General features: G+C 39.8%; 1 protein-coding gene and 1 long non-coding RNA gene across 8 annotated transcripts in view; one reads left to right on the forward strand and one right to left on the reverse strand.

Moving 5' to 3' along the window:
* GRIK1 (glutamate ionotropic receptor kainate type subunit 1) overlaps positions 1-19,086 on the forward strand; it is a 169,386-nt gene that overhangs the window by 17,754 nt on the left and 132,546 nt on the right. The gene's annotated exons all lie outside the window — the stretch shown is intronic.
* Positions 965-16,543, reverse strand: LOC139801145 (uncharacterized). The gene is made up of 3 exons (XR_011728077.1): positions 16,436-16,543; positions 12,675-12,767; positions 965-3,356 (listed from the first exon to the last, which is right to left on the reverse strand). It is a non-coding gene; the product is annotated as an uncharacterized lncRNA (long non-coding RNA).

Below are 19,086 nucleotides of genomic sequence, written 5' to 3' on the forward strand. Positions count from 1 at the left end.
TTTACCCCACAAGATTAATCTCTAAAAGCACAGGACTACTTCGGGTGAGGCCTGACACAAATCTAGAGCTAGCTAATCTCCAAAGAACCACAGAGACTTTTCCGAGGATCAATATCTTAATTTGTTTGTTCTGGGTGCTGAAAACACTAACATTACTGCTGGATCCATTTTGGTGGATAATGCTTTTATTTAGAGACACACTAATGCTTATATTAAAATAAAATAAAGAAGAAAAAGGGGGGGAAAGGGAAAAATGAAAAGAAAATTTAAATAAAAGAAAGGGAAGAAAGAGAAGAGAAGAGGAGAGAAGAGGAGAGGAGAGGAAAGGAACTTGGTCAGAAGAGTGATCTAATGAAGCCCAGACTTCTCTTCTGCTTCTCCCAGTCCTACAGTTACTGTAACCTCAGCAGGCTTTCTTGTTCCCCCTTTAGATCCTTCCCTGCAGCAGCACCTGTGTTTCTCCTCTTCCTCCTAAATCTTCCTGCCTGTCCCCAAATGACAGGCTGCCACATGGCAGTAGTGTTTTTTCCAAGAAACACACAGCCAACAGAGCAAACCTACAAGTGACTTGAGAGGCCTTGGTGAGACCATTTACTACATTCCTTAAACTGGTTTTCAAAAAAATTTGTCAGAACTGCACGGCTTTGAGACCTCTGACATTTGTCAAGCTTGGCTAAAGGTGGTGTAATTATTGGTGCTAACAGGACAGAAACAGATGAGCAGATAGAATGATTTTGTAGAACTTGTTTCCTTAGAAAGTCTGTCTGAAAAAATGACTTTAATTCTTTTTGGCTTAAGAAATCAGATGTGCCTGTTACCCACAGTTATGTCTGGGATAACCAAAATGCAGATTTCCTCCATTCTACACTCTGTGAAGATATGTAATTAATATGGAAGTGTTGCTACTCTTGCTGCGAAACTTGTGCTTTTTTTAAAGATTAGATCTGGGAAGATTTTTGGGCTCTGTGGGACTAGAGTGGATTAAGAAGTGATACTAGTTCCATTCAAGCCATCCTGCATTAGGACAAAAATATCTTTCCTTCCTCGCAAGCCTGGGAGACAGCGCATTCGAGGTGTAGACAGACATCAAGAAGAAAAGCTTTGATAGCAATTTCTGGAATATCAGGCCTCTCAGTGAAGCTCAGTTTTTTCTTCACTACAGGGAAACATGTTTCAAGAAATCAAGGAGCATAGGAAGTTCAGAAGGATGGTAATGTTTGTCACTCAGAAAGTGTGATATACATCCTTCATGCATCTCAAAAGTTACACTGTGCTTCTCTGCTGTGGATGATAAGCACAAAATCAAAGAGAGACTTTTTCATCTTGCTGTAAAAGCCTTTTAGCTGAAGCAGAATAGCCATCATATACATCTAGGTTTGAATTAGAAGGAAGAGAAAAAAAAAACTCGCAAAGAGAGCAGAGAGCAATTGAGAGATTGTGGCCTTTGCTAACTAAAGGGGTGGAAGAGGAGCTGGGACTTGAGTGTTGTATTCTCAGTGACTCAGACTGCTGCAATATGCAGAAAGGACACAGGGACATTAGGAGAGCAGATGATACATTTGTACAGTGATACCTGCTCTGGTGATACAGCTTGTATGTATGGATCACACACGGTAACAGGAACAGCAGTCCTTCTGAAGCAGTACTGTACTATTTGGCTGTAGTCTTTTATTGACATAGGTGATAGCCCTCCAAAGTCCTGCCTGTCACAGTCTTTCAGTCAGTGCTTCTTTCCCCTGTCCTTACAGTCCTCAAAACTGGAGCTGGGGGCTGGTTCTGAAGCCTGCAGGCTTGCCTTGTAACAGTGATAATTTTTATGAGATTTAGTGATTGGAGTTCCTCTATAATAGTTCTTTATTGCAGTCTTGCTATCTCCTGTCATCATGAGCTCAAGCACCAGTACACAAGGAGGATAAAGAAAAGGAAATGGAATGAGAAAATCTTAGATAAGAGCAAATTGTCAGGTTAGTGATAATCTTAAGTATGTGGAACTGTGTTTATGCACATTTTCTAGTTAAACGCAAGCATTTTCCAGCATGCAACATGCTTAAGAGATTATGGAGTGAAGGGTTTATTGCAAAAACTGTCATGAAATCCTTAAAACCACTTCTTTTATCCTGTCATATTGCATTGTACCCCAAACTTGAAAGAACATCACAGTGTAAACTCAAGCATTCAGCAAGTCACATGAATGTGCTGATAGAACTACTAAGACTGTATAAGGATGTGCCTGTAGCTAATGAGGAATAAGGAATTTATTATTTTTTCTTTCAATAGGGATGCCTTTGTATTAAGTCTCAAAGATGTTCAGTATTTCTGACGGGGTAAGTTAAAAAAAAATAAAATGACCAAATGTTAAGAAAGGCAGCAAGTGTCCTGGCTTTGTGTCTTAAAAATTTAAATAACTGGCAATGACAAGCCAACAACAACTCTAACTGCTTCTGACAGTCTGTTACTTATACAGTCACCTTCCAGAGCTTTATTGCTTATCATCAGATAGCTCTGTTGGCCCCAGTGGAACAGGCAGGTTGCTACAGATGACAGAATCTTTACAATGGGCAATCATGATGGCATTAGTGTTTGTCTGCTGCAGTAAGTGCATAAATCACAGCAAATGGGCTTCCCCTTGGAGTCAGAATCTGTTGTGTTGTTTTTGCCCAGCCACAAGTATTTCACCACCAAATGCTGAAACTGTGAGACACACTCCAGACCTACTCCAGTGAGATTACTCTGAGCACCCAGTACCAGGGTGCCACCTGGAGACACAGATGTTAAATTAAAGGTCATTTTTTTATTTATTAAAGAGCTCTCCCTACTTTCTGTGAGCTAGAGGTGTTTTGAAATTTGCCAGTATAAATGAATACAAGGTTTAACTGGGTCCTTTTCCTCTTTGAGGTCTGCAGTGGGGAAGTGAGGTAACCTGTTGTGGGCATGGGGCTGCCTGCTGGCCCCACTTGACTGTTGTCGGCAGCTTAGAAGCAGAAGGTTAATTTTACCTAGGGAAATATTGATATGCAGTTTTAGCTCCACAGTTTATTTTTATAGAACAGGCATTTCCCAGAAAACGTTACATAAATCAGAGGAATTACAATATAAGCATCCTCTGGAGCTTTTTTCATTCCACTTTTCAATGTCAGACAGTTTCCAGAGTTAAAGGTTTGAAAGGAAGAAATTAGAAATCCTATAATGGAAAATTAAGGAAAAATATCCCTCTTGAAAGCTTTTTCCAAGCTTCTTACCTTTTATTGTTTCATCTATTATGAACATGAATGAACTTGGCATTTACTCTTATCGGTTGTAATTGTAACTCTTCTTATTCTCCCTGTCTCATCTTTTCTTGAATACCATTGCACTGCCTGTGTAGCAAAACATTCCCCAAGTTAGTTATTCTTTGTATCAAACAGCATTTTCTTTCACCCCTTTCAAATTTGGTGCTTTGTTTCAGTATCTGCATGTATCCATACAAATGAAAAAGATGAACTGAGGAAGATAATCTTTCTCCTCTATCCTGCTTGCTATTTTCTGTGTCTTCATCAAATTTTCTCTGCATGGTTCCATCTGTTGGCTGCTCCATCCCTGAAGGCAGAGCCTGAGCTGTGAGCTTCATTCCCCTTAGTATTAACAGTCAAATCCAAATTTTAGTTGTGGTTAAACACTGTGCTGTCTTTTTGAGGAGGAAGGAAAGGAACAGATAAGAGGACAGAGTGCAATTACTTTTCCTTCTGGAGGCAACCTAATGAGAAACTGGTCCTGAGAGGAGAATTCCAAGGTCAAACAACAGCAGAAATTTCACAGCTTGGAACTTGCATATGTGCTCTCTTCTCCGTTTGTCAGAAAAGGATGCCCAGAGAGGAGCGGCATCTTCTGATCTCCCAAAAAAGCCCTCCCATTTCCCTGACTGCTCTGGAGAGGTGAGCTCTCTCCTATAAAATGCTGCTGTGGCATTGTATTGTTTTACATGGCACTCAGAGGTCACCCAAAAGTACTTTTTATAGTGCTCCTCCCTCTGCCCCTGGAGAAGCCTTTCTTGTACAGAGTAAAGCTTAACTTCTCTCCTGTAGAGAGGTTGTGATGTTAGCCTCTAGAGATATAGCTATAGATAGGTATTGACTCATGTATAGGCACTGATGTAAAGGAAAGGGTAATTTTTCCTAATGTAAATTATAACGTTAGGTTTAACACCAGGCCTTCCATCCCATATGAAGTTAACTTTTCTGAAAGTAGGCTGTCCCTATCAATGGGCAAGGTTTCCTTTGTAAATGACCTCCCACCTTTTATTCAACACCCTGTTTTCTGAAGCCCTCTCAATTTCCCTACGCTGTAGAAGGTTTTTGATCACTTTATGGGAAAGAAGAGTTGCTAGCTGGATTTGTCCACTGCTAATGTTCTAATACATATTTCATGGAACAGTGAGATAAGCACTCATATAAACAAAACACAAGAAGATGCTTGCTGATCTTGTCTGGGAAGTCTAGGGTATTTCCCTGGTGTTGAGTTCAGATGTGGAAGACAGACATACAGTAATCTAAATGGTCCTGTGGGGTTTTAATGGACATGAATGACTGCACAAAAAATAAAAATGAGGGGTTTCTATAAGTTCAGAACTGGTACATGTGCACAAGTAAGAGGCAGGCATGAGTGACCGCAAAAGGCTGAGTCTGTTGTCTTATTTAAAACACATGAAAGCTATCTATGAAAATGAGAAAGAAAATCTCTTGGCCAGCTCAGTGCAAAGGAGGTACCACTGCATTATTGCAGAACACAGCCCATGCTAACATGCTGCATCAAGGGAGCACTAGCATGGCTCCACAGTTTGAACTCCAGTTCTTGCTTTTATTCACTCACCTTGGGATGCTGATAATATGCTTAATATCTGTGTAGACATGCCTGAACAGAATGTCTACAGAATGTCTGTGCAAGGTGCTATACACGCACACATTTCCCAGAGAAGCAAATGTGAAATGTAATTCAAAATGGGAGTGAAATTCCACAGTATCACATTTGTATGCATCAGGCTGATATACAAGACATGCGTCTTAGAGGACAACAGGGTGACTATGAGCTATCAATGTGCCCTTGTGGCCAAGAAGGCCAATATAAGCCCGGGGTGTATCAAGAAGAGTGTGGCAAGCAGGTTAAGGGAGGTTGTCCTGCCCCTCTAATCTGCCCTTCTGAGTCTGTATCTGGAGTACTGCGTCCAGTTCTGGGCTCCCAGGATCAAGGACAGAGAACTGCTGGAGGGGGTACAGCAAAGGGGTACAAAAATTGCTAGGGGACTAGGACATCTCTCTTATGAGGAAAAGCTGAGGGATTTGAGTCTTTTTGACCTGGAGAAAACTGAGGTGGACTCTTATCACTGCTTATAAATCCTTAAAGGGTTGATGCCACGGGGATGGGCCCAGTCTTTTTTTCAGTAGTGCCCAGTGACAGGACAAGAGGTAATGTGTACAAACTTCAACACAGGAAGCTCTGTCTAAACGTGAGAAGGAACCCCTTTACTTTGAGGATGTCAGAGCACTGGAACAGTCTGCCCAGAGAGGTGGTGGAGTTTCTGTCTTTGGAAATATTCAAAACTAGTGTGAATGCCATCCTGTGCTCTAGGTGAACCTGTTCTGGCACAGGGGTTGGACTAGATGATCTCCAGAGGTCCCTTCCATCCTCTGACATTCTGTGATTCTGTGACTAAATAGTCTAAAAATTGCAAATCAATAGAAACAGAGAAGCTCATTATTATTTAGGGGCCTTGACCCATGCTATCACAGTGTTATTTGTCATAGAGGGAGTATCGTGAAGTTGCTTAATTTATATCCATAGTAAACAGAATTAACCTTTTACTGCCTAGGTCAAAACTGTTCATTTTGTATGGAAAAAACCCACATCTTCATACTGTTTCTGTGATGAGGATCTTGTCCTCATAATCAATGGAAAATGATGCAGGCCTGAGAACATACAAGCTCTAGCGCTGAGAGGCTACTCCCTCGTTAATTATGGTGTCTTTGGATATGTCTAGACAGGAGGCTCTCCCTGCATTAGCAGACAGGGCTGTAGATCCATCTACCCACACAGCTGATAACCTCACTTGAGTGGCTGAAAGCATTTCTGGTGGCTGAGCTCTGCTGTGCTCTCCTGAGATGCCTGCTGGTGGTGGGCTTGCATGCAGTTAGGCTTCTGGAGCACATCTTCCCCAGGTGCAACATAGGTTGTGTGCCCCAAAAGTGCTCCAAGATGTAAGCAAAACTCTGATAACTGGGAGCAGTCAGAAGATGAACTTCACAAACACAGTCTGAGCTTTGACTGAGCTAAAGAGCTACAGATATGTGCTCCATAAGGAGCTTTTCATTCAAGACCTAATAGCAACAGCTGTGTCATGACTTCTGACTAAGCTGTGTATACAACCTGCATGTCCTATATCTTAAAAAAGATTATGCTATAGGTTTGTGTGCTCCAAATTTTCCTTCTGTACTGGGTCTGTTGCTCACAAACTTGTGTGCCAAACAATTGATTGGGCAACTTTTTTTTTTTTTTTTTTGGCAATCCAACAAACCCTGGTTGTGCTAATAACAGAACAAAACCTCTGTCATTTGTGACATTTCATACTTCAGGTTTTAATGCAAGCATGGGCAAATCTTTATGGGAGTGCACACGTCATCAGCATCATCCTAGCAGCTGGTCCTGCTGAGGAGGATGTGTGACTGTAAATTGGGGACATTGACAAAAGTGCCAGTAAGAGCAGTCAAAGGAAGTGTGAAAAATTGCACACTGGCTGTGATAATGTTAGATAAGGAAAACAGCAAATGAACAAAGTAAATGTGCTGTCAGGAGAATAATGTTGTACACAGTGAAAAAGTATGGATGCCATAAAGCAGGGATGGGTTAGAGCCCCCAGGAAAAGAATCTCCAGGGGACTATGGCCTAATTTAGTAAACAGCATTTAAAATAGTTCAGCTTTGTTATAATGGGAGCCATTAAAAAGAAACTGTAATTCCTTAGAAGTTTCTGTCCAATTTGAGAGGTGGCAAATGAATCATAGAATTTTCAGGGTTGGAAGGGACCTTTAAGATCAGCAATCCCAGCCCCTGTCAGAATGAAGCCATTAAGTCCTTCTCTCCTTCTTGTCTGGGCTGGCTGCTTCTGAGGAACCCAGGGAGATGGTTCTACCTATTCACTTTCCAAAGGCCAGCCCTTTTCCAGAAGCCTGACAGTAATTCCAGCTGAACAGCTTTGTTCACAATGCCCCTGTGGTATTTTACATACAGTGTGTGACTGAGCACATACCTGCTGCAGCATAATGAAGTTCTTGCTAGATTGATGCCCCCTTTCCCCCCTCCCATTGATTTCTCTGCAGTCTGAATGATAAAGTTCTTCCTGGAAGATTTTGCTTTAGATTTGGATGTCAAGAATAACACAAAAATCATCATTCCATGGGAAATTTTACTATGTTGAAATTTAGTGTTCTTAAAAAGATGTTTGGTAACTGCTTAAACATCTGTAAGGGAGGCTGTTCATAAGGGTGGGGGAAATTCCTTTCCAAATAATTCTCTATGAAGGCTGAAAGAGAAAGAAGACACTGTTTATTTTTGGTTTAGGGATTAATTTAATACTGTATAGCAGAATAATAGTGAACCAGGGACCAGATTCTTAATCCAATGTAGATTTCCTTTCTTTACAATAAACATAAAATACCATAAATTAGTCAGAAGAGACAGAAATGTGAAACTTAGCTTCAGAACCAGTCTGGTTCTTTCAGTGCTTACTTGATCATCAGACTTTGAATGCAAGCTCTATCAGTAGAAATTATATTTTGGGCTGTGGACAGGAAACATAAAGTAAAAAGAACCTCCTAGACAGTACACGTGTGACACTGAGAACATGGGATTCGCTTTCTGAGTTCACTCGTTAAAGCAAGTACAACATCAGACTGCCCCAGGGTGTGCAGAGATGTCACACTCAGCCCCTCTGGAATGGGAGATTTCTTGGGAATTTGCAGCTGAACAGGAGGAATGTGGGTGCATGTCATGACCATGATTCAGCTGCTGTTTGAGAGCTAAGTGTAGGTCAGGGCAAAGGGCTTTATATTAGAGCATCCATGCGACAGTAAAACTTCAAATTAATTTCTCTGCCAGCCTGTTCCTACAGGTAACATTTGATAGAAAGGAAGAAACACACCAGTCTATTTGTCTTCATTCACACCACAGACTTGAGTGGTTTTCCATAGGTATTCTTTTCATGTTTAGGGTATTTTAAAAAAAATCCATGTTGGTTTGGTTTTTTCTTGTCACAATGTGTGATGCTGTTTTGGATGCTTCCTTCCTAAAATAAGTTCAGAAACATCTGGGAAATCTCACACACTGAAAATATAGTGAAATTTTAATACTGATGCAGTTTTTCCTCAGGTCATGTGGTCTTAACTCCCCAGGAAGCCTACTTGAAGTACCATTTCCTGATATGCCATTTGCTGCTCTCAATCTGCTTGCTTTGGTTTAGCCATACAGAAGCTGAAGAAATGATCTAATTGGAAATTTTATTCATGCTTAAAAGATTAAACCCCTATTTATATATTTCAGTCCTGCAAGCTATAAATCTCTTTTTGTGGTTTTTTTTTGTTTGTTTGTTTTTGGTTTTTTTTTTCCCCTCATCACCTTTGGTTTTGTCCTATTTTGTGGTGGCAGGCACAAAGGTTTTGACAAGGTGTCATTCAGATTGGAAAGATGTGCAAGAATTATTTGGTGTGTAAGTGAAACCAGTGTGGGGAAATTATGAGATGAGAAACTTCAGACAGAAGCACCCTACCAGTGCTTTTTGCACGATGCAAACATATTTCCCACCAAACCTTGCCTGTATATAGAGCAACAAAATAATAAATAAATAAAATTAAAAAATACTTAGTGAACCTATAGATAACATCCTTTACGTGATGGCTCATCACCATCTGGCCTGATACATTTTTAAGTACTAAAATGTCACCTTTTCTTAAAGGTTACCAATTTTTCAAAGCAGAGATCTATGGAACAGAGAGAAGAATGAATTCATGCAAGTGCTGTGTGTGAATCAGGTAGTTTGATGACTTTAGTCCCTGTTAGTAGGATTGGGGTGAAGAAGAAGTGGACTCAAAAACACCTCTGCCCATGTCCCACTCTTGGCTGTCTATTTTTAAAAAGTTCCTCTAGGAGCCATGAGTGAGTGTTTGTGCCTGGTTTATAAGGAGGAACACTGGGGCATAATGATTTTCCTAAAAAATTGCAACAGAGGTGGGTCGATAACTGAGATGTTGCCTGCTGCAACAGGGTTTCAGTGCTGAAACCTCTGTGGTTATAACAATTCACCCTACAAGGTGGATTTTTTTTCTTTTTGTGTGTGTGGTTAGAGATGAACATAATTATACACTCCTCATTTTAACACAATTTTTTTCATAAACACAAATATTTTGCTATTGGATATTTATCTACTAAAAGCAGAATTTGTTACATGTTTTATTTACACAGGAATAAATAATGCATTTTATAGTTAAGTTTCCATTTGAGCCAATACCTCATATTTTTATTCCTGAATCAAAGGAAAGTGAAGGGTAAACTATGGTTTTATCTGATGGAGATAAACATGATCCAGTGAGGCATTTTCCTAGAGGCCATGTCAGCCTCAAGAGCTAAACTGATCACAAAGGAAGTTCATGGGGGAAAAAAGTCAGTTTGACAGGATTCATTTGTCAAGACCAATGGTGTGCAACCTTGATGAAAAAAATAGTAACTGCATATTGTCCATGTGGAATTGCAGTGATTTTTTCTACTGCTCTCAAAAGAAATATGAAGACCGCCACCAGTACCTGTCCAGGCTGAGGGTTGTTTTAGATGGCAAATAAAACTTAATTCTCTGAAGAGATTTTTTCATAAGTCTATATTTGACTTAATATCTTGAATGTTGGAAAATTACTCCAAATTGCATTTCATGCTTATATCCCCTTCCAGATTTTTCTAAACAGATGTGATGTTCAACCAAAAAATTAGTTGTTTACTCTTTGCTGTGTTTATTTATTTATTGTTGTTTCCTTTTTGATACCGTTACACGGAACTGGCATTTTAAAAATGGATGCAGCTTCTTTGCAGATACACATGCAAGTTAAATACTTCATGCCAAGTATGGTGTATATATATATATATGTGTGTATATATATACACACACCATATATATATACCGCTTTAACTGAATTGTCAGACATTTGCTGCTATAGATGAAAATTTCTTTCTACTTTGGGATTTAAATGGCCAAGGCAGCATGATGGAGTTTCTAAAGGATGCATGGTTTTGCTTGGATTTATGAGATTGCCTCCTGCTGCCTTCTGCTTGCAGCTCTCCAGCTGATCCATAGGTAGATTCTCATGAATTGTTTGATTTTCTTTGTATGAATCTCATCTTTCAGATTATGAAAGCTTCAGGCATCCCATTATAGGCTGCAAACCCAAGCAGAATATTCTGCAAAATTGCATCTATGTATAAATAGAGCATAAGAAGTTATGAAAATATTGGTTGTGTTCTGTAAGGGAGCTGCTCTGCAGGACCATGCAGGACACCCAGACTGATAGGGAAATTTGGTACCAGTGAATTAAATCACTTCTTAGCTACATGAAAGCCACCTCAGTAATTTGCTTCCCTTTCTCTTTGCCTCAGCAGGCCTAGACACTATGGTATTTATGTTAGAGAGGTGATTATCCCAATTTTCTCTGCTCTGGTAAGACCTCACCTGGAGTATTGTATTGAGCTCTGGAGCTGTCAGTACAGGAAGGACATGGATCTGATGGAGTGGGTCCAGAGGAGAGACACGAGAATGATCAGGGGGCTGGAACACCTCTCCTATGAAGACAGTCTGAGGGAGCTGGGGTTGTTCTGCCTGGAGAAAAGAAGGCTCTGGGGAGACGTAATAGGGACCTTCCTGTATCTGAAGGGCACCTACAGAAAAGCTGGAGATGAACTGTTTGCAAGGGCCTGTAGTGATGGGATGAGGGGCAATGGTTTTACATTGGAGAAGAGAAGATTTAGATTGGATGTTAGGAAAAAGTTCTTTTCCATGAGGTTAGTGGAAAAATGGAACAGGTTGCCCAGGGAGGTAGTTGAGGCCTCATCCCTGGAGATATTCAAGGTGAGGATTGATGAGGCTCTGAGCAACCTGATCTAGTTGAGGGTGGCCCTGCTTACTGCAGGGGCGTTGGACTAGATGGCCTCTAGAGGTCCCTTCCAATTCAAATTATTCTATGATTTTAAATATACAGTGTTAGTTAATACGTTCTTATCCTGAGTTTACATACCATATTTGTTTTGTCTCAGAGAACTATATTATAAGTTTGGCCATATTTTCCTAATCTTTTCTCTTCCTCAGGCACAAGGTCTTTGTAGAACTGGCAGTTTGCTTAACTAGCAGTAGAGGTAATAGCATCATTGACATATCCTGTGATGTGTGTCCCGTTATTTCCAAAGGTGCAATCTATTTTAAGGAATTAATTTTCTTTTGGGATAGTCAGTAGATTTTTAGTGCATTTTAATTACACCCACTTGCTTTTTAGACAGTGCTCTCTGATCACTGTACCACTGTCCTTTGTATGAGAATTAGATGTGCTTCTGAAAGAATTTAATATCCTATTCTCAACTTCACTTCTCTTATTTTCCTCTTCCCTGCTTTTGTTTCTTCTATCTCAGCTATCATGACACTTTCATTTTACCAGCTTTTGTTTGCTATTGTATCTATTTGACTGCTTTCAGATTTTTTGCTGAATTTTACTTCCTCTAGTACAATTGTACTGCTCCCCTGTTCTCCCTGCTACACATCCATTTCCCCACATTCAATCTGTTGGCTTCCAAGTGCCATTTACTAAAGTTCTGACCACTGCACTAAGTGTTTGAGATAATAAATTTCCTTTGCCTGCCAAAACAGTCCATGAAGAGCAGAGTGGAAGAGAGGAAAAAGATGCAGTAAGCCTTGCAGCTGCAAGCCTCCTCCCCTACACAGCTGCCTCTGCAGAGCTCAGTTGCCCCTCAAGTACAGTATGGAGGAGAAAGGAGCTCTCAGAGGGGGAATGCCACCCCCATCCTTTGCTGATGCATGAAAGCAAGACTTAGGAGACCAAAGACCTTCTCGTTATGGAGCAAAGCATTTTTCCAAAGGTATTTTCTATCATTTGCTAGTTTTCAGTACGGGGCTGGTGAACGACTGGGGAAAAGCTTGAATCCAGAATATAATTATATAGATGAATATCTAACATAAAGAAAAAGAGCCCTTCTGAGAAATCAGACTTTTTTTCAATACCAGTGTGCATGCTTGCAGAAACATGAAAATTAATGTATTAAAGTACCTGAAGACACATAAAACATCTCTTAGTTTTCTTCCCAGAGATGCAATATTAATTCAGGGGAAACTGGAGTAATAGCATGGCTAAGAAAAAAATTATGCAGAGCTAAGGTTCCTGCTCATTCTGTCTTTCTAAATGATACAAACTTCTTTCAAAATAGGTTCTCCTGCCTGGTCCTGAATTCCTTCTGGGTCCAAATTCAGTGAAGCATGCTCAGTCTCATAAGAAGTCTCCCTCCTTTAGGGTGACCCCAAGCAATTCTGCCTCCAGCTTGCTTTGAGCCTTGTGCCTTGGAAGGACCAAAGGTGTGTGGGATAAACAGTGCTCAGGGCAAACTCACCAGCTTCCTATGACAAGTAGAGATCTGTCTATACTGCTACATCTCACTGGAAAAATATTGTTTTGAATACAGAACTATTTTGACCAGCTTGACCTGCAAGGTAAAAGAGAAAACTAAATCCTTTTGGTAGGCATCATTCAACAGCACCACTGCCTCTGTTTTAAATGATGACTGCTGCAGAAAGCACTGATAAAATGAAAAATTATTAGAACTATTCCTTAACATATTAACCTGCAGTATTTTGCTATGAGAGCTGCCTCAGAGATCTGGAATATTAATGCTAGTTAACATTGGGCACCTAATCTGATGTGGATTAGACTACAAACATAAAGGACACATTGTCAGTGAAGACATTTCTCCTATTACCTGTTATCCACTTAGGTAGCTGCCTCTTTCTATTGACTTTTTAGACTGCTAATTTAAACACCTTAATTAGATGTCTGAAATGCAATGGTGTGAATTTTCCACTTGATCGCTGTGATCCTATTTTTGCATCTATTAGTTCAGACAACACTTTGCTGTTTTGATCTTGTTTAGCAGAGGCTAGAGGCAGAAATATAAAATCACAGCCAACCTGATCTCTGAGTTTTGGAAGGAAAATGAAAATAGTGACCAAAACATTAGTTTTTCTCACACAAACTTCTTATCTGATTTTGTTCCTTTCCTTAAGGAACATGAAAAAAAATGAATAAACCACAAATTCAATCTCTCCTTGTGCTCTTATCACAGACATCTCAATACGTAGTGTGTTTTTTCTCACCCTGTGTTTGCTATAAAAAGTGGAAAATTGAAAAGTGGAAGTATCAGATCTATCTGTACTCAAAAGTTCTGTTGCCCCAAAAAATACAAATTTAACCTAAAAAAATGAATTAATTGCTGTTATAGCAAGATAACGAAATTTCTGTGTAAATAAATCCATGATTTTACATCATGCTTAATAATTAGATAAAATAAAAACCAGTTTCCAAATTAGCAGAATTAATTGAAATGTAATTATGTGTGAACTACCCTGAACTGATGTTCCTGATGAGTTGAGCTAATCCTGCAATACTTTCAACCTGAATGGAATTAAAATGTAAAAGTCAAAACTCTAGGAAGCTGAGTACTTGGTGAATTTTGAGTAGATGTTAACAGTGAAATGATAAAACATTTCCTGAAGTGTTATTGGCCTAACCAAGAGGCTACAGGAATCTTTAGCCTACTAACTCCAATATAGCTTTTGAACACCTAAAAAATTCAAGTCTCTTTTGGTTGGAAACTAAGTGTGACTTTGTTAGGTAACTTACTTCGGAAGGACTTGGGCATGGATCTGAGCTCTTGCTGTGGAATCGTCACTCTATTTCCGTGGACAATTCTCTGAGGGACAGGTATCTGTAATCACACTTTGCATCCTTTCACAGTGCCTGCAAAAGTGTCTGCAGACAAAGTATATAAAGAATATAATTTCTGTTTCCAGAATCAGTTTGTTGGGTTTTTTTTTTGTCTCCTCACAATCCTGGAATGAGCAGGAAAGGTAAAGGTCAGAGTTCAGGCCAAGTTAAATAATGTTATTCTTAAATGATGATGGATTGGTATCCTAATAGAGAGGCTGTGTTTTCTCCCCCTCTGTGTAGGAAGTCTTTTTTAAACCTTTGTGTTTCTTTATCCAGCCTGTCAGACAGCTCCTCTTTTAGGCATATTGATAGAAGAGAATTGATCATTAATCCTAGCTTAACATCTCATTCAGATATCAGTGTGCCTGATAGGCATTTTGGATCCTCTCTTGTGTGTGAAGGTGAACACAGGCTGAGAGATGTAACATCCTGAGGCAAAAAAAAAAGGCCAGATTATTTTTCAGTGCCTATGCTCTGGGTGATCCTGCTTTAGTAGAAGAGTTGGACTAGATGATCTCTAGAGGCCCCTTCCAACTCTGATAATTCTGTGATTCTGTGTGATTCTTTTCTGAAAAACAATACCCTGTGCTACAGGCACATAATGACACTGCTGATATGCAACATTTTTGTTCTGATTAATTTACTGCATGGATTAGATCATTCTGTATTGCAGAATGTCCTAAATGATAGTTCTGAATGTTTGGCAGGGCTGTTATAAAACATTGTTCTGAAAAGCAGTATATTCAAAATTCACAAAATGTTTTTTTTTCACTCTTGCCAGACCATATGCAAGTAGACAGTTTGTATCAGGCCCCTGGTGCCTACTTCTGAATTACTGCCTATGTGGGGAATATTTTGATAAAAGCAAAAAGTTTTCTGCTGGCATTTCATGCCCCATTAGAAACTCGAGGGCCAATCACTAATAAGGTTATACCAAATGTGTACTTATTAATCTTCTTTTTTCTCACTGTGTGAACGTTTCCAGCCTTCACCCATTATGAACATTACGGTGTACTATGTGTGAATCAATCCTATCTATGCAGACACAGCAGAATGAAAGGTATAATGATGTGGGAGTGAAGTGTCAATGCATAATTCATATCTGACAGTGTGCTCTGTGCAGTGCTATCCGGCAGCCTTCCATGGCAGAGAGGTTCTTAAGTGCTCGGGAAATTCATCTGCATCAGCTCATTGTGTTTCTGCTTGGGTGGCAAGCTCCTCATTTAGGATGAGTGAAATGCCATTCAGAGGCACAGCCATAGTGAAAAATAAGGCCAATGGGGTTCTGCACTACCCTGTTGAGGCCTTTTAGCCCCCAAAACTCTCTGGTAGAGTATTTGTACTGTAGCACGGAACAACCCATCTGCAGCAAAGACTCAAACCTCTTCAACACAGTAATTAAGTGCTACCAAATTACAGAATATAACATAATATTTGACTTGGAAGGGACCTAGAAGGATCACCTAGTCCAACTGCCTGACCACTTCAGGGTGGACCAGAAATTAAAGAGTGTTGTTAACGGGCATTGTCCAAATGTCTCTTAAACCCTGACAGGCTGGGTCATCTCACACTGTTCCAGTGTTTGACCATCCACTCAGTAAAGAAATGCTTACTTACTAACTATAAACAAATAAACACCCTTGCTGGTCTACCCTGCAAGTGCTATCACCCTGACTTGCTGGTCAAAGGGGCTGCCACAGAGAGGATGTACACTTAGCTCTGTTGGGTGTCTGCAACCTGCAGCAAAGCAGAAAATTAATGAGCTGAAGTTCTGTCTTCAGCTCACCTGAGTGTGTCCAGGTATTATCTTAGGATCATCCAAATGTCAGCACATTTAAACCAACAACGTGCTGAAGCTAGTGGAGCTGTGCCAGCTTGCTCCTCCGTGATGATCTCCTGAACAGTACTGGTGTAAGATTAGGACTGAGAGGTTTGTCTTGGGCTATCAGGCAGCTGGAGCGGATTCTCATTTTGAACCAGAAGATTCATTTGCAACTAAGTGCATTTTCTGAGTCTCTTTGAGTTTGAAATTTAATTTTATCTATGTTTTTTTAAAACCTTCACTTTTCTGAGTGAATGCTTTTCTGTACCATGTTTAGTGATTCCTTCAATCATAATAAAAAGCTTCTAGCCCATCGTGTTTTGACTATATTGCAAAATTATTGTTTTGTTTCTCCTAAAATCAAGACTTTTTGTAACAGTAATAATAATAAAAGACATACAGACTGATGAATTATCTACCATATCAGACGGCATCACAACAGAGATGAGAGAGTAAAACTGAAAAATACCCCAATCTCCAAGTGAAATACTAAGACACACTGAACTTCTGCTACAGTGTTCCTTATCTCTTTTTTAGTTGTGTCTTCACAAGCAGACAAGACTCACACTGCTCAGGTGATGAACTGTAAGTAGATTGTAGGGATATTCAGTGCAGGCTTTCACTGGAATGCATAAATTGCAATTTTTGTGCAATTTCAGTCTCAGAGGAAAGTGGTTTTTTCTCAGTCCTGTAAGAGATGTATTTCCAAATGAATAAATAATCACTATTAGTGCACAGCTAGATAACAGCTAGCTTCTTATATAATATATCAGGTAGAATAAGTTGAAATGAAATTGCTGCTGCTGGCCATACATCATTAACATTTTTCCAGCTGTAATTCTTGTGACGTTTACAACTTCAGCCACAGGAGCTGGGGTGGGCATTATTTTTTTTGAGTTACACCAGTGGGTAACTGGATCATTGGAAGGCACAGCAGGATATATACGCTAGTGTCTTTTTTTTCACCTAAGTTAAAGCTTGTCTCCTCCTGAGCTCATGAGAAGGAGGAAGAGGAACAGAGAGAGACACAGTGCTCCAAGCCTAGATGTGCTCTAGTTTTTGTGTCTGCTGTCACATCTAACATACTGTGGCCTCCATTGAGGGAAATTCCCCACCTGGGATCCCAGTAATTCTTTTGCAGGAAGCCCAGCTGTTCTGGAATTTTTGAAAGCAGAAACTGTCAGCTGTGCAGTTTTGAGGGATGGTTGGCCTCAAACCCTTAATATCCTTCCTACTCGTGAGAGGATTTAAATCTGAGTCTCCAGCTCAGCCCCTGTGGTATAGTGCATCATCTGCCTTCTTCCTCTGAGGTAAAATTCTCATGAATTTGTGGAGCAAAGGTAACAGTTATTTGAAGAAATTCTTAGGTAAAGGTAGTGATATTAATTTTCTGTCACTGTAGCAAATATTTATGTCTTACAAAAGGTTGTATCTGTTCTGGGAGATAGGACATGCTATTTAGCATCTGTTAAATTCTCTGAAATCCTTTGTGTTATACTCCACACACCCTTTAAATTTAACCAGTTCTAGGGCACATTAAAGATGTCAGGCTTTATCTGCAGTGGACTTGTAGACAGTCAGCATGTAGGAAACTGTTCCATTTGAAATAATTTTCACAACAAAACATGAAGCCTCCAAATAGGACCCTGATGTGATTTTTAAATGCATGTATGAGTCTTTGCTGGTCCTCTGCATGGAGGTAAGCTGCAAAAGAAAAAAAAAGGAGGCCAGGCTGAGTGGTTATCTACCTCTCAGTTCCTCACACAAATCAGTGGGACAACAGTGGGCTTTTAATGCTAGACTCAGATTTCCATTACAGCAAGCAAATATATGGATGATAGCATTAAGTACATTGTGAGTGCAGAGTATAAACCTAGAGACAGTGAGGTTCTGGAGCTAGAGAGCATCTCTGCTAGATTTTCTGGGACTGTCACTGCCTGGGAGGATGGCTGCCACTAGTTCAGGCAAAGTAAAGGAAGAAAGAGAACATTTAATAGGAAAGGAAAATGATAGAAGAGTTGGTCAAGGGACATTTAAAGAACCAATCCCACACACCTGACCATAAAAAAATAACTTACACAAATCTGTTTGCCTTTCCTTGCTATTCATCTGCCATTTGTCCTGTATCTTCACTGGATTCTTTTCATGCTTTTCTGTGTGCAGAATTAACATGAATCCTCACTTTGTACTTCAAAGTTGTGAAGACAATTTAGCTTTGATTAATTCTACTTGCAAGTGAATGTGAACAGGCATAAGGGACAGTTACCCTTTAATCTCTCTTAAATCCCAACATTATTATTATGAAAAAATGAATTATTATCTTCCCAGTTGCAGATGATAAAATATGGCACTTGCTGATTATGGGAGAAACCATTTTATCAGTTGCAATTGAGAAAGTAATGCGTAATGTTACTACACTGAGGATATCTAGAATGAAAAGGTACTTTTCTGTGCAAACACTTTTGAAGAATGTCAGGGAAAAAGCCAGGAAAACCTACAGGATTTTTCTTCCTTTCATCTCTCTCCTCTTTCCAGCTCATTTGGTCTCACAGAAGGCTGTGGAGAGGTGGTGTCTTTGATTTCATCTCCTGTGCTCCTGGGAAAAATAGTAGAGCTCTTAAATGCACAGTCCCTTCCATGTGATTTCATAGTGTGACCATCTCTGCTGTGCCTCCCAACACATCCTTCTTTAAGTTTGAGCAATAAGGCACCCTGCCAATGAGTTTCTTTCCTTAATAAAAATTACTGCAGTTAATTTGAATATGAATTAAATTGTCATTAATTTTCTGATAATGTAAGCAGATTCAAAGTGAAGCTTTGCCCAAAGAAGATGTGATGAAGAGTCACTGCAGGGATCCATACTTACTGTGCCCTCCTGATTCTGTATCAGATTTACCCAGAATAAAAAACATTTTCCTGTCCTAACCTCCAGGTTCTCTGTGGATTCTCACGGGGGTTTCTTTCTTCTCACCCATCATCATTATAAGTAGCCAAATTATGCCCTCAGGTCACTTTGTGCAACCCTATTACCTTCAAAGTGAATCCCATGATGTACAGCCTCATTAGATTTGAGGGAGTTTGCATAGGTTTCTCCAAAGGCACAGTCTGAAAGTAATGGAGTTATAGAATATTACATTAGCAGCAGAATAGCTTTTTGCTGATGCTGGGAAGGACCCCAGCTATACTAGCAAAGCCATGGCTGAACTTTCAAGGGGGA

This window comes from Heliangelus exortis, chromosome 1 (assembly GCF_036169615.1).
Source record: "Heliangelus exortis chromosome 1, bHelExo1.hap1, whole genome shotgun sequence".
Lineage (NCBI taxonomy): Eukaryota > Metazoa > Chordata > Aves > Apodiformes > Trochilidae > Heliangelus > Heliangelus exortis.